We start from the raw sequence: 15,894 nt of genomic DNA, 5'->3' as shown, positions 1-15,894 counted from the left end.
CTCATGCTCGTCTTCCGTGATTCCAAGGCACCCAAGGTGCTTTTTGTTGTGCTGCGATCTACTAACCCTGCCAAGTCCCTCCCTCTGGAGCAGCAAGCCAATTATGCTGCTCCACGTGAGCCAGCCAAACTTGGCTTTTGACAGGACTGGGAAACGAACCCCAGTCCCCGGTGTGCAACTGCAGTGAACTGCAACCGCAAGTCCGCTGCATCTTAGCCTGTTGCACCAACGCGGACCCCAGTTTATCTTAGAATAGACATTCAGAACTATTTAGTGTTTAATCAATCAATCTAACAATCTGGGCAACAAGAAACAACTTTCTTAGGTGGTCTGATACAAAAGGTGATACGTTTCAAGTTGTTTCACAAATCTTGATAAAAACACCAGTAAACAAAAACAAGAAATTTGGATCTGTCTCATCTTTTGACCACAAAATTGTCTTTATTGTATAGCAAAAACAAACAGGTTGACCTTGCTGTTCCAATAGCTTTGGAGGGGATGCAACATTCAAAAAAATGGTCAGCAAGAACCCTGTTTCTGACACGATCCTGGTCCCTATGGATCGCCCCAGATCATAATTTGGCTGCCATTTTGAAAGGTAAATTTTTCGCGTTTTCTTTTGCAACTGACAAAACTCCTTTGCATGTGGTCCAGTGGTCAGCTTTGTTGCCTTCCAGCAACAAGCTCCCAGCTTCAAATCCAACCAGAGCCATTTCTGTATGGAATTTGCCTGTTCTCCGGGGCCCTCTGTGGGTTCCCTTTATCGCATTAAATTGACAAAGCTCAACTTTTTTTAAAGATTTCTTTTTTTTTTTAATATGAATTCACAAATGTACCCAATTTTGAGACTGGCATGTACAGTGGTGTGAAAAATTGTTTGCCCCCTTCCTGATTTCTTTTTTTTTTTTTTTTTTTTGCATGTTTGTCACACTTAAATGTTTCAGATCATCAAACAAATTAAAATATTAGTCAAAGACAACACAAGTAAACGCAAAATGCAGTTTTTAAATGAAGGTTTTTATTATTAAGGGAGAAAAAAAAATCCAAACCTACATGGCCCTGTGTGAAAAAGTGATTGCCCCCTAAACCTAATAACTGGTTGGGCCACCCTTAGCAGCAACAACTGCAATCAAGCGTTTGCGATAACTTGCAATGAGTCTCTTACAGCGCTGTGGAGGAATTTTGGCCCACTCATCTTTGCAGAATTGTTGTAATTCAGCCAGATTGGAGGGTTTTCAAGCATGAACCGCCTTTTTAAGGTCATGCCACAGCATCTAAATAGGATTCAGGTCAGGACTTTGACTAGGCCACTCCAAAGTCTTCATTTTGTTTTTCATCAACCATTCAGATGTGGACTTGCTGGTGTGTTTTGGATCATTGTCCTGCTGCAGAACCCAAGTTCGTTTCAGCTTGAGGTCACAAACAGATGGCCGGACATTCTCCTTCAGGATTTTTTGGTAGATAGCAGAATTCATGGTTCCATTTATCACAGCAAGTCTTCCAGGTCCTGAAGCAGCAAAACAGCCCCAGACCATCACACTACCACCACCATATTTTACTGTTGGTATGATGTTCTTTTTCTGAAATGCAGTGTTACTTTTACGCTAGATGTAATGGGACACACACCTTCCGAAAAGTTCAACTTTTGTCTCGTCAGACCACAGAGTATTTTCCCAAAAGTCTTGGGGATCATCAAGATATTTTCTTAATGTTCTTTTTGCTCACCAGTGGTTTTTGTCTTAGAACTCTGCCATGCAGGCCATTTTTGCCCAGTCTCTTTCTTATGGTGGAGTCATGAACACTGTCCTTAACTGAGGCAAGTGAGGCCTGCAGTTCTTTGGATGTTGTTGTGGCGTCTTTTGTGACCTCTTGGATGAGTCGTCGCTGCGCTCTTGGGGTAATTTTGGTCGGCCGGCCACTCCTGGGAAGGTTCACCACTGTTCCATGTTTTCGCCATTTGTGGATAATGGCTCTCACTGTGGTTCGCTGGAGTCCCAAAGCTTTAGAAATGGCTTTATAACCTTTTCCAGACGGATAGATCTCAATTACTTTCTTTCTCATTGTTCCTGAATTTCTTTAGATCTCGGCATGATGTCTAGCTTTTGAGGATCATTTGGTCTACTTCACTTTGTCAGGCAGGTCCTATTTAAGTGATTTCTTGATTGAGAACAGGTGTGGCAGTAATCAGGCATGGGTGTGGCTAGAGAAATTGAACTCCTTCATTTAAAAACTGCATTTTGTGTTTACTTGTGTTTACTATAATATTTAAATTTGTTTGATGATCTGAAACATTTAAGTGTGACAAACATGCAAAAAAATAAGAAATCAGGAAGGGGGCGAACACTTTTTCACACCACTGTATACTTTGCAGGTCATGTGTCAACTTGAAGAGGAATTAACAGATTTTTGCTTCTTATAGCACCACCTATTAGCAGAGAGGTGCCAAAACATGCATGCTCCCACAGGATCCAATACTACATAATTGTTGGTGAAATTTGGTGAAGATCAGACAAAAACAAGCAAAAGCCGTATTATTAAAATTGGCCACGCCTACAAACATTCATTGACCTGTGACAGCTATGTTGTTAAAGGTACAATAGATAATTTTTAACTTCTAATGGTCTTGAGAGGAATAGCACCAACAAACAATCAATCCACAACAATGTTTATACCTCCCCCTTCTCTGTAAATGCGCTGAAGTTGAAATGCCATTGGCTGTGGCAATTAGAGCCAATTTTCAACCAATGAACTTGAATTATTGTACCATTATACAATGTTTTGGTACAGTGACGGGCCGTCAACTGTATATTTTGAAACTATATTTTGACTATGAACACAGGCAGAAGGTTAGTCAATATGTCAGTGAGCCTTTTTCAATGATAGGAAGGGATTGAGAATGGTCTTGTAACAATGTTTTAACACAAAAAAAAGATGACAGCCACAAAGTGGGTGCCAATAATTGTGGAACCTGTTTTCTGGGGAAATAATTTTATTATTTTAAAAATGTAAGATTTTGTTTGATTCCACTGGATCATTAAAATCACACAAAGCTTATGTCATAAACTATTATGTTTTAGTTTACAGCACTTTTCTGAAGATTTATCAGGGGTGCTAATATTTCTGGAGCCCACTGTAAACTAGCAGTGGAGACACATGCATCTTATCAATATGAAAATGTGCTTAGATGATCACATGGCTCGGGCAGTAAGAGCAGTCGTCTGGCAGTCGGAGGGTTGCCGGTTCAATCCCCCGCCCAGGCTGTGTCGAAGTGTCCCTGAGCAAGACACCTAACCCCCAAATGCTCCTGACGAGCTGGTCAGGGCCTTGCATGGCAGCCAATCGCCGTCGGTGTGTGAGTGTGTGTATGAATGGGTGAATGGAGAAGCATCAATTGTACAGCACTTTGGATAAAGGCGCTATATAAATGCCTGCCATTTACCATTTACATCTAATCTAGTAAAAGTTGTAATTATGGAGCTTTAATGAAATAAGAGTAAAGTTATGAGAATCTTTGTACCTTTTAATGTTGTGACAGGTTGTGAGGCAAGGGGTCCAGGGCACTAATCTTCCAGGGAGCCCAAAATTCTTACTTCTGGCTTCTGCCAAGATAGAGAGAAAGCAGTTGACTTCTAACTAGTTTCAAGCTGAACACTGAAATATTTTATTCTTATTAGGCAGTATTCTAAAGCAGGATGGCATCGAGTTTCCCATTTAAAAGTTGCCTTCATGTGGACAATTTTGAAGGCAGAATGCATGTGTCTGAGATGCAGATTATCCCATAATTCTTTGTCATTACCTCAGGCTTCTCACTCCTGTTAAAATAATGGCAGCTGAAAACAATGGTTTGCACATGTATGAGTTCAAAAGTATGTGTATCCATCACTTAATGATTTCACCTTACTTTTCTGTGACATATTCCTGCCTTCAAAGTGCATCTCATTCTGTGCTGCCTAAGGACCTGCGAAGTCGCCTTCGAAGGCCAGTGACTAATCCGGCAGTGAGACAATACAAAAATACTGACCTTTGGGTGAAACTACACTGTTTATGAAATGCTTCCTTTACTAAAACACAATGTGTTATATATTGCTCTGTATTTCCTTCACAAATTTTTATAAAATAAGAAAAAATTAAATTTCTTCAGTTGTTTCTGATTTTTCCTTTTTTCTCCCAATTTGGCAGCCAATTGTACCCCATCTAATCCAATTAGTGTTAGCTGGGGGATACACTGCTGTAGGGTCCTCGCATGGGCTGCCAAATAACGTAGGGATTTTACTCTCGACGAAACCGGGTGTGGTAATGTAGTGTAGCAGTATAACTGCAAAAAGTAATCAGTCTCTTAAAATGACTGTTATCAGAAATATCTAACCACAAATTTAGTATTTGAATTAATAATTAAAATAACCAATAGAATAGAACATAGAAAACATATCAAATATTTAAACTGAGAAATTGTACCATTTTAAGAAAAAAATAAGGTAATTTTGAATTTGATGGCCGCAACACGTCTCAAAAAAGGACAGGGCCATGTTTACCACTGTGTAGCATCCCCTCTTCTTTTAACAACAGTCCGTAAACATCTGGGAACTGAGGAGACCAGTTGCTGGAGTTTTGGGAGAGGAATGTTGTCCCATTCTTATCTGATATAGGATTCTAGCTGTTCAACAGTCCTGGGTCTTCTTTGTCTTATTTTTCGTTTCATGATGCGCCAAATGTTTTCAATTGGTGAAAGGTCTGGACTGCAGGCAGGCCAGTTCAGCACCCAGACTCTTCTTCTCTGAAGCCATGCTGTTGTAATAGATGCAGTATGTGGTTTAGCATTGTCTTGCTGGAATATGCAAGGCCTTGCCTGAAAAAGACGTTGTCTAGATGGGAGCATGTGTTGCTCTAAAACCTCTATATACCTTTCAGAATTGATGGTGCCTTTCCAGATGTGCAAGCTGCCCATTCCATAGGCACTAATGCACCCCCATACCATCAGAGATGCAGGCTTTTGTACTGAGCGCTGATAACAAGCCGGATGATCCCTCTCATCTTTAGTCCGGAGGACGTAGCGTCCATGGTTTCCAAAAACAATTTCAAATTTTGATTCGTCTGACCACAGAACAGTTTTCCACTTTGCCTCAGTCCATTTTAAATGAGCTTTGGCCCAGAGAAGACAACGGCGTTTCTGGATCGTGTTCACATATGGCTTCTTCTTTGTATGATAGAGCTTTAACTTACATTTGTGGATGGCACGGCAAACTGTGTTCACAGACAATGATTTCCGGAAGTGATCCTGAGCCCATGCAGTGATTTCTGTTACAGAATCATGCCTGTTTTTAATGCAGTGCCGTCTGAGGGCCCGAAGATCACCGGCATCCAGTATTGGTTTTCGGCCTTGTCCCTTGCGCAGAGATTTCTCCAGATTCTCTTAATCTTTTGATTATATTATGTACTGTAGATGATGAGATTTTCAAAGTCTTCGCAATTTTACGTTGAGGAATATTATTCTGAAATTTTTCCACAATTAGTAGGCGCAGTCTTTCACAGATTGGTGATCCTCTGCCTCTCTGAGATGCTCTTTTTATACCCAATCATGTTACTGGCCTGTTGCCAATTAACCTAATTGCAAAATGTTCCTTTCTTTTTAGTACTACTTACTTTTCCAGCCTTTTATTGCCCCTGTCCCAACTTTTTTGAGACGTGTTGCTGCCATCAAATTCAAAATTACTTTCTTTTTTCCTTAAAATGGTACATTTTCTCAATTTAAATATTTGATATGTGATCTATTCTGAATGAAATATGGGTTCATGAGATTTGCAAACCATTGCATTCTGTTTTACAAAGCATCCCAACTTTTTTGGAATTGGGCTTGTACATTCCAATGATAAGATAGCAAATATAGAAACACAGATTCACAAAAACAGTTAAGACTAAACTAAACACTGACTATGCCTGAATGTTTGTTGTCTTACTGAGTCCATACGCATTGGATCCAAAAGACGTTCTGTCCTTATAGGAGCCACGATGGTGCTGTGAATGATGTCCTGGAGAGGTGCGCAAAGCTGGGGTGTTCCCGTCTTAGCCGCGCGTTGTCGTCTGGTCCGCTCAGTTTCTGGAAGGATGTTCGCTGGTCCATTTTTCCTGTGGGATTGTGGGAAATGTTGGATACTACACTGCCCACACCCTGTCCGTCGGCGGCCTGAAGGAGAACAACACGCCTTCTTCAAGCCTTCTCGTGACCGTGATTCGCGCCCTGGGTGCTGTTATGCCAATTATGCCACTCCCCACCGACCAAACTTGACTTTTGGCAAACTTGACTCGGTGTGCAAGTGCAACGGACTGCAAGTGCAAGTCCGCTGCATCTTAGCCTGTTGCACCACCATGGCTCCCAGGTAAAATGAAGTTCTATTAGTGTTCAGTTATCAACAAACTATTGACACATTACTTCCATGAAAAAAACCATTATACTGATTAAAGTGATTTCAAAAACCCATGTATTTCTTTGCTCCACTAAAATGATAAATCGAGTTGGTTGTGTGCATTTTACTTTTGTGTGTTCTTTGGCTCTGCTTCATACTAGCCATGCAAGAACCATTGTACAAAACTTGTTAGCTACTTATTTTCTGCATTGAAACATTTGTGGGAAGGTTATGTCGACAGGAATTACATACATTTAGAATTTTTGGCTGAAGGAGGCAAGTTATGTTTTTTCTTTGAATGATCGTTTAGAAATTTTAGCTGGAAGTTAAAAGTTGGAGGCTTATTTTGCTGAATGATTGTTACTTCGTCTATGAGCTGCTGTTGCTTTTTTCGTCATTATTAGATATTATTTACCGAAATATAAGTTTGTGCTAGCTCAGCTAGCTAGCTAGACTTCACTCCATGTGTGAGGTATTTAGCAAATGTTAGCGAACTGGATAGCTTTGCAATTAGTATCATAATATTTACATGGTTCTGGGTAGCAAGTTCAGAAAGTAAAATGCATGCATTTGTTTCCTCTTTTCTCTTTTTGAAGTGAAAAAATGAGATGTGACCTAGCTAACTAGTTTAAAACAAACTTTTAAAAAAAATCCACTTTCAATGGCACAAGCCAGACGGTAGCTGAAAGTTACACAAAATCAGCCATCGCAATGCTTCCGGTTACTGTAACTTCAACCATTTCATTTTTGACTTGGTTCTCTTTTCCTTTTAAATGGTCAAATGCAAATTATATTAGTCATTAATAGTTCAAGTTATTATGGCAAAATTAGCGGAGTTTATTCAGAACATAAGTGGAATATTGTAAAATGCAGATTTTCAAATGGTTCACTTTCTTTTCTTTTTTTTTTTATAAATATTTTTTTAGGCCTTTTTCAGCTTTATTGGACAGTATAGTATAGAGAGAATGGGAGTGAGAGAGAGGGTAAGACATGCGACAAATGTCAGACGGTAGGATTCGAACCGCCGACGTCGCGGCTCGCAATGAGCATGCGGTCAGTGCTCTACAGGCTGCGCCACCGAGACACCCAAATGGTTCACTTTCTGAAAACACTGAAGATATCATTGGTCAGGGCAACCTCTGTTTATATAGATATGATTACATTACCTTTGAGTAAAAACAGTCTGGAAATTCAACACAAAAACTGTTTAAAGTGAGAGATAATGTCATAATGATAGGCAAAAGCCGAAAAAGACAGGAAATTCAACCCAAAAACCATTTTTAATGAAGAGATAATGACGGAATTGAATCAACAACCAAATAGATTGTTTTCAGACGAATGCAGGGGTTGATTCATTTCTAGAAATCAATTAGGTCAGTATTTTGTTGCCATATGTACTTAAAATGTACCAATTATGTGTTTAATTGTTACTTTCTAGTAATTAATGCTCTGAAGAAGAAAAGGATACCTTTCACATTCAAGCTATGACAATTAAAATAATAGATAGTCATAGAGGAATATCAACAGCCATTTGTTTCAGTCAGTATATATCATTACGGGTACTCATTGAATAAAGTAAATTCATATTTCACCCAAAAATGTCCTCTTTGTTCCTAATGGCTCAATGAATCTATACAGGGCAGCCTGTAGCATAGTGGTTAAGGTACGTGACTGGGACACGCAAGGTTGGTGGTTTGATCCCGGTGTACCTATAATAAGATCCGCACAGCCGTTGGGCCCTTGAGCAAGGCCCTTAACCCTGCATTGCTCCAGGGGAGGATTGTCTCCTGCTTAGTCTAATCAACTGTACGTTGCTCTGGATAAGAGCGTCTGCCAAATGCCATTAATGTAAGGTAAGGTAATGTAATGTTAATGTAATATTGCAAAGTAGATTCTGTACTGGTCTTAATATCAAAATCCATCCATCCATCCATTATCTTAACCCAGTTATCCTGAACAGGGTCGCAGGGGGGCTGGAGCCTATCCCAGCATACATTGGGCGAAAGGCAGGAATACACCCTAGACAGGTCGCCAGTCCATCGCAGGGCACACACACCATTCACTCACACACTCATACCTATGGGCAATTTAGACTCTCCAATCAGCCTAACCTGCATGTCTTTGGACTGTGGGAGGAAACCGGAGTACCCGGAGGAAACCCACGCAGACACGGGGAGAACATGCAAACTCCACACAGAGAGGCCCCGGCTGACAGGGATTCAAACCCAGGACCTCCTTGCTGTGAGGCGGCAGTGCTACCCACTGCACCATCCGTGCCGCCTAATATCAAAATCAACGGAAAAAATATGAACCAGCTCATTTCAGCCCAAATGCTTTCCTAGCTTTACCATTAATTTGTGATTGAGCAAGGTAATGTATGTCTAAAAATGGCGGTTTGTTACACGGTTGAAGTAGGCCTACTTCTAGTTATAGAGTGGGTTTGGGGTTGATTCAGGTAGTGGTTCCCAACCATGGTCCTGGGGGTTTGTTCCAACCATAGTTACAATCACAGAATTATTTACCCTCTTAAGAATCTGAAATATAACTGAAAAATGTCTGAAATAGCTGTGTGCAGCATGAAGAATAAAACTCCAATGCTTTGCTTATTGTGCAATACTGCAAACAATGACATAAAAAGGGTAATATTATTTTTCAATTATAAAGTTGGTGAATGAATAGGCTCCTAATTAGGTTTCCAACACATTTCAGTCTGGACATAGTATTTCCGGATTAATTTCTTATAAAACAATGCACATTTGGCTCATTATGATTTGCTTTGTCTTTGAATTCCACAGAATCTACCAATTTGTTAGTTTTAGTGGCCATATGTCCACACTTTCACCATTTAGGAGCCTATTGATTTACCCCAGGCTTTAATTGATCAGTTACCTCTTTATGTCATTGTTTGCAATATAGCAAAATGAACATCAAACATGGACATCAAACTGTTATCCTTCCTTGAGTGCTTAGCTATTTCTGACTTAATGTGGCTTAAGAGGGTAAATGAAATTATCTTAATAAAAAATGCTCAACACAAAAGATTTACAAAAGAAACATTAAAACATAAAAAATATGTAAGAAAAAGGAAACATCTCGTCATTTTGCCGTTCTGGGACCAATATAAAGACCATGAAAAATATTTTGGTAAAGCCAGTGACTCTATAATGTAAGACATGATGCAACTGCAAGCTACACGATACACAGATCATACAATTATACATTGCCAGAGCCATATGGAGGCATATGGCATAACAACAAATTAGCGCGACGTCACAACATCAAATAATTTACTTTGGATACCGGCTCTGCTGCCTACAGCCGTTGAGGTATGTAAATAGCAGGCAGTGTTTTCCATGTCAATTAACCAAGGTACGAACAATCAATGTTGGAATATAAAAATAATTTGCGAAAACGGAACAAAATGTTTTATCTATATGATTTATACGATGTGGTCTAGCCAGCTAATATAGCGTTAGCTGTCAGCACCCCCCTAACGTTGTAGCTAACATAAGCCAGCAAGCCAATATAGCAACCCAACAAAAATGTTTTATTACTTACCCGAAAGAAAGTGTCCTCCGCAAACCCGGTCATGTGTTGTGAGTTGCCAGCCTGTCCCCAGTTTAGTCTCTCAACCAATAGGTTCTGTTGGGTTTATTTAGAATCAGAAAAAGCTCAATGTGTGCTCACAAACACCAACTTAACTCACTATATTCTGAACAGTGTAACTTTCATGGCAAATAAATAAAAACTTCCAGATCTGCTTTTGTTTTTGTGTGTGTGTAAAGTAGGGGTGTGAATGGTTAAATAGTTAACCAAAAATAATTTGTAAATGTTTACAAAAAAATGCTAACCGATAACATAAATTTTTTTATGAAGCTGAAATGGTAAGCTAAATAAATGTGCGTTCACCATATTATTACATTCTAAACTAACAACTGACAAGCTACAGTAGTTCTAGCAAGCAATCTGGCCATTTCAGGAGGCTTAAAATGCAAACACCTCAGGGAATTGAATGCTATAGTCTTAGAGTTATCACATTTCTGTAGCTATTGGTTGACTTATGGCTTATTGTAAGGTGTCGTATGTCGTTTCTAAGGTTCACATAAGATCCGTGTTTATTCGTTCACACACAAAGTGAATTTACTGTCAAACAGAACGTAGCTTTCCACTATGCTGTATTGTTACGTTCTCAGGCGTCCAGGGGTAGGAGGGAAGTACGCAACAAAATTATAATGAAATAAAATGGCCGGGAGGATGTATTTGAGCATTATTGGAGTGAAAAATGATCGAACAAACCAGGTTTGAGGTGCAATAAGTGTATTTACAAAAATTACAGTGGCGGTGCTATTTACAAAAATTCACAAGACAGACACATGGGGTACGAGGCCAAGGGACCTGGGTGTTGCCAAATCAATTAAATTAACAAAATACTAAAAACAAAATACATACTAACTGTTCACTGAACAAAATAATATATATCTACTCTATAATCAAAAGTACATAGGTGGCAATCACCCCTTTCCTAAGGTGTCTAAACAATGGTTCACCCTACGTGCAGCAACAGTGTATAGAGGCCTCTGTCTTACCTGCCCCAGGGCCTACACACAGACAACCACATTCACAGGAGTAGGAGAACGGAGGAGCACACATACGCACAACAGGGTTCTCAAGCGAATGAATAGCCAAGTCTAGCATCGCCCCCTATAGGGCAGCCAACACAGTTTATATAAGCAGAGGGACGTGATTGGTGGAGGCGGGACCAGGGCAATGATGACTGACAGCAGGGACAGCGAATGGAAATGGTTGATGGCTTCATCTGTAGAGTTTAAGGGGGAAACAGACAGACATACATACGTGGAACGTAACATGTATCTACATAAAAATAAATGAAGCAACACATCACTGGACAAATGTTGCACACAATATTACAATGCTATCCTAATACTATCCTGATGGGTACCTGGAAGAGAGACCATATTAGCCCGATTCTGGTCTCTCTCCACTGGCTTCCAGTGTGGTTCAGAATTGATTTTAAGGTTCTCCTCTTTGTTTTCAAAGCCCAGTATGGGCAGCCCCCCTCCTATATCTCAGACCTCTTAACCCCTTATTCCACCTCCAGGTCCCTCAGATCGTCGAACTTGGTGCTCCTGGTTGTCCCAAGATCTAAGCTCAAGCTCAGGGGTGACCACGCCTTCACTGTTGCAGCCCCTAGACTGTGGAATAGCATCCCCCTCTCGATCAGATCTGCCCCCCCCCCCAGATCTGCCCCCCCCCCCCCCATTGATTCTTTCAAGTCCAGGCTTAAAACTTACTTTTATTCTTTATCATTTGGACCCTGATGTGGTTTTACAGTGCATCACTTTTCCCACATTTAGTTATGTTACAGCCTTATTCCAAAATGGAATAAATTCATTTTTTCCCTCAAAATTCTACACACAACACCCCATAATGACAACATGAAAGAAGTTTGTTGAAAGTTTTGCGAATTTATTAAAAATAAAAAACTAAGAAATCACATGTACATAAGTACACAGCCTTTGCTCAATACTTTGTTGATGCCCCTTTGGCAGCAATTACTGTCACGGCGGGGAGGACACAGGAATCAGAAGCAGACAGGGGTGTGGAATGGCAGGTTTAATGCAAAAGCAGGGGCAGACAGAGCGGAGTCAAAAAACAAGCCAAGGTCAAAATCTAGGGGGTCAATCCAAAAAAGCAGAGGTACAAATATCCAAAAAGCAAAGAAGAGTCCAGGGAAGCAGGCAGGGGTCAAAACCAGAAAACCAGATGGGCAAGGGCAAGGGCAAGGGCAAGGGCAAGGAAACAAGGAGGCTATAACTAGGGGAAGGAAACAAGGGCTCAGGACAAGAAAACAGGACAAGACGAACTAGCAGTGTGCAACTGAAAAGGACAGGTATAAATACACAGGGGAATGAGACAAACTAGGCAGGCATGGGAGTGAGGGCGGTCTAACAAATAAACATCAGGTGAGACACATGAAAGGGTAATAGGACAATAACGAAGGGGAAACGAAAACGCGGACTGGATTCACAAAGACACACATGTAATACAAACGGCTCCGGACTAGAGAGTAGACAATTGCAGAGAATCAGGAGATGCAGAGATAGAGAGAGACAGGTGCGAATACTTTGCTGAAACTAAGCAAGTAATCAGTGATAGAATAGGGAGGCGGAGTTACAGAACAGAATTGGAACTGGAGATGTGTTAGTAAGTTAGTTAAGTGATTTAAATTACAAATACCCAAAACTAGTGAATGTTAGTTTGTTAGTTTGACAAACATATTAGTGTGTTAGTATAATTAGTACTGTACAAATTCGATGTTAGTTGGGATTAGTATATTAGTGCTATGTACAAACATGGAAATGGAGAGAAAGCAGGAAGTAAGGAATGCAAGATTGGAAGGAAGATTGAACCCCGGAACTACCGTAAACACCCGAATAGTGGGGCACGCAGACAAGGGAGTGACTGGACGAGTAAACATTCAGACTCAGACATCACAGGGGAAGACGAGTGCAAAGACTAATGAATATAAACAAAACACCAGACATGAATATGAAAAATAATAAATGACAAGACTAAAGATAATAAACAATGATGAACTAACACACAGAACACAGGAACATAACAATTACAGCCTCAAGTCTTTTTGAATATGATGCCACAAGCCTGGCACACCTATCTTTGGGCAGTTTCGCCCATTCCTCTTTGCAGCACCTCTCAAGCTCCATCAGGTTGGATGGGGAGCGTCGGTGCACAGCCATTTTCAGATCTCTCCAGAGATGTTCAATCGGATTCAAGTCTGGGCTCTGGCTAGGCCACTCAAGGACATTCACAGAGTTGTCCTGAAGCCACTCCTTTGATATCTTGGCTGTGTGCTTAGGGTCGTTGTCCTGCTGAAAGATGAACCGTCGCGCCAGTCTTAGGTCAAGAGCGCTCTAGAGCAGGTTTTCATCCAGGATGTCTCTGTACATTGCTGCATTCATCTTTCCCTCAATCCTGACAAGTCTACCAGTTCCTGCCACTGAAAAACATCCCCACAGCATGATGCTGCCACCACCATGCTTCACTGTAGGAATGGTATTGGCCAGGTGATGAGCGGTGCCTGGTTTCCTCCAAACATGACGCCTGGCATTCACGCCAATTCAATATTTGTCTCATCAGACCAGAGAATTTTGTTTCTCATGGTCTGAGAGTCCTTCAGGTGCCTTTTGGCAAACAATAGGTGGGCTGCCATGTGCCTTTTACTAAGGAGTGGCTTCCGTCTGGCCACTCTACCATACAGGCCTGATTGGTGGATTGCTGCAGAGATGGTTGTCCTGCTGGAAGGTTCTCCTCTCTCCACAGAGGAACGCTGGAGCTCTGACAGAGTGACCATCGGGTTCTTGGTCACCTCCCTGACTAAGGCCCTTCTCCCCCGATTGCTCAGTTTAGATGGGCGGCCAGCTCTAGGAAGAGTCCTGGTGGTTCCGAACTTCTTCCATTTACGAATGATGGAGGCCACTGTCAAGACAATCCTGTCTCGGCGGTCTACAGAAAATTCCTTTGACTTCATGCTTGGTTTGTGCTCCAACATGCACTGTCAACTGTGGGACCTTATATAGACAGGTGTGTGCCTTTCCAAATCATGTCCAATCAACTGAATTTACCACAGGTGGACTCCAATTAAGCTGTAGAAACATCTCAAGGTTGATCAGTGGAAACAGAATGCACCTGAGCTCAATTTTGAGCTTCATGGCAAAGGCTGTGAATACTTATGTACATGTGATTTCTTATTTTTTTATTTTTAATAAATTTGCAAAAATCTCAAAAAAACTTTTTTCATGTTGTCATTATGGGGTATTGTGTGTAGAATTTGGAGGGAAAAAATGAATTTAATAAATTTTGGAATAAGGCTGTAACATAACAAAATGTGGAAAAAGTGAAGCGCTGTGAATACTTTCCGGATGCACTGTATATCCAAGTGCCGTTAAAAAGCAAATTGTATGGGTTTGTGCTATTCGTTTATGCTAGCTACATCATACTAACCTTGTACAGGGACCAGTAAAGGCTTAGAACTTAAATTTGATCACCACGACTGTGAAGTAAAAAAGTGAGAAATGTGAGAAATGTGTTGGCAAACTCACGAGCACACATAGCGGTCTACATTCTAAAGTTTCACTTTGCCCTCCCAACCCATAGTTCAGTGTGCTTAAAGGAGAAGCTGTGTCTTTACATAAAAACAGATATTTTGTGTAATTATATACTGTGAATGAATATTATCTCACTCATCCTCCTGAAATATGTCCAATAAAACAGGAATTCCCCATATTTAACAACAACTCAGGCCATAGGAAAACAAGACCACAACACTGGAATGTGACAACAATACCTGCTACCCATATAAAAAAGGTTAAAGGTACAAATAGTAATTTCGGACTTCTAATGGTCAAGAGAGGAATAGCAGCAACAAACACCTTCAAAACACAACACTGTTTATCCCTCCCCCTTCTCTATAAACACACTGAAGTTGAAACGCCATTGGCTGTGGCAATTAGAACCAATGAGCTTGAATTATTGTACAGTAATACAATGTTTTGGTACATAGTGTTGGGCCGTCAACTGTATATTTTGAAGCCAAAATGTAATGACTATAAACACAGGCAGAGGGTGAGTCAACAATGGTCTTTTAACAATGTTTTAACACAATCCTAACAATCTTATACAATGCAAAAACCATGGAGTGGTTGAGTTATCCTTAGTCTTTGACCAAATAAAAATACATTTAGCTTGGCTTAACCTCTACGGTTAACATTAACATTATCATCTACGGTTAATTGTGGCAAAATCCACAATTCTCTGTAGATGAGGTGGAGTGCCTTATACACCCCAAACACCGCGAGACCTATCGTAAAATGGGGGAATATCAATTCCAGCAAATAAAATGACAAAAATAATCCAGTGTCAAGAAAAGGAAAGTTAAATCAAACATGAATAACTACTGATTGGTCCTGGTCAATACCAAAGATTGTTTACCAATACCAATAGAAATGCTGTGTCATAGATTCAATAAACCTACAAACTGGCTTGATTACTCTACAAAACCATGAGGTTAGGTGATGACTCATGTTGGAGCACTGAGGTTGATTTGAGTAAACGGGATTGGCATGATGCAGGAGGGGGATTTGAAAGAGCACCAGCACCAGCCACAGCTAACTGATCAGGAACAGGGGGGGTCATTGGGGCCAGGGATGGTTCATTGCGATTAGAATCATTATCAGGAGAAGACGGCTCACAAAGCCATGAAGCAGTGCGGTCATCATCAGTTTGACTGACACAGGAGAGGTGACCAGCTAATAATAATAATAATAATAAACTTTATTTATAAACCTTATAAAGCACATTTAAAACAACCATGGTTGACCAAAGTGCTGTACAAAACCAGGCAATAAAGATAAAATGAGATAAAATGAGATAAAATGAAATAAAATTAAATTAA

Source organism: Conger conger, chromosome 1 (genome assembly GCF_963514075.1).
Source record: "Conger conger chromosome 1, fConCon1.1, whole genome shotgun sequence".
In the NCBI taxonomy this organism is placed as follows: domain Eukaryota; kingdom Metazoa; phylum Chordata; class Actinopteri; order Anguilliformes; family Congridae; genus Conger; species Conger conger.
This window is presented reverse-complemented; position numbering follows the sequence as displayed.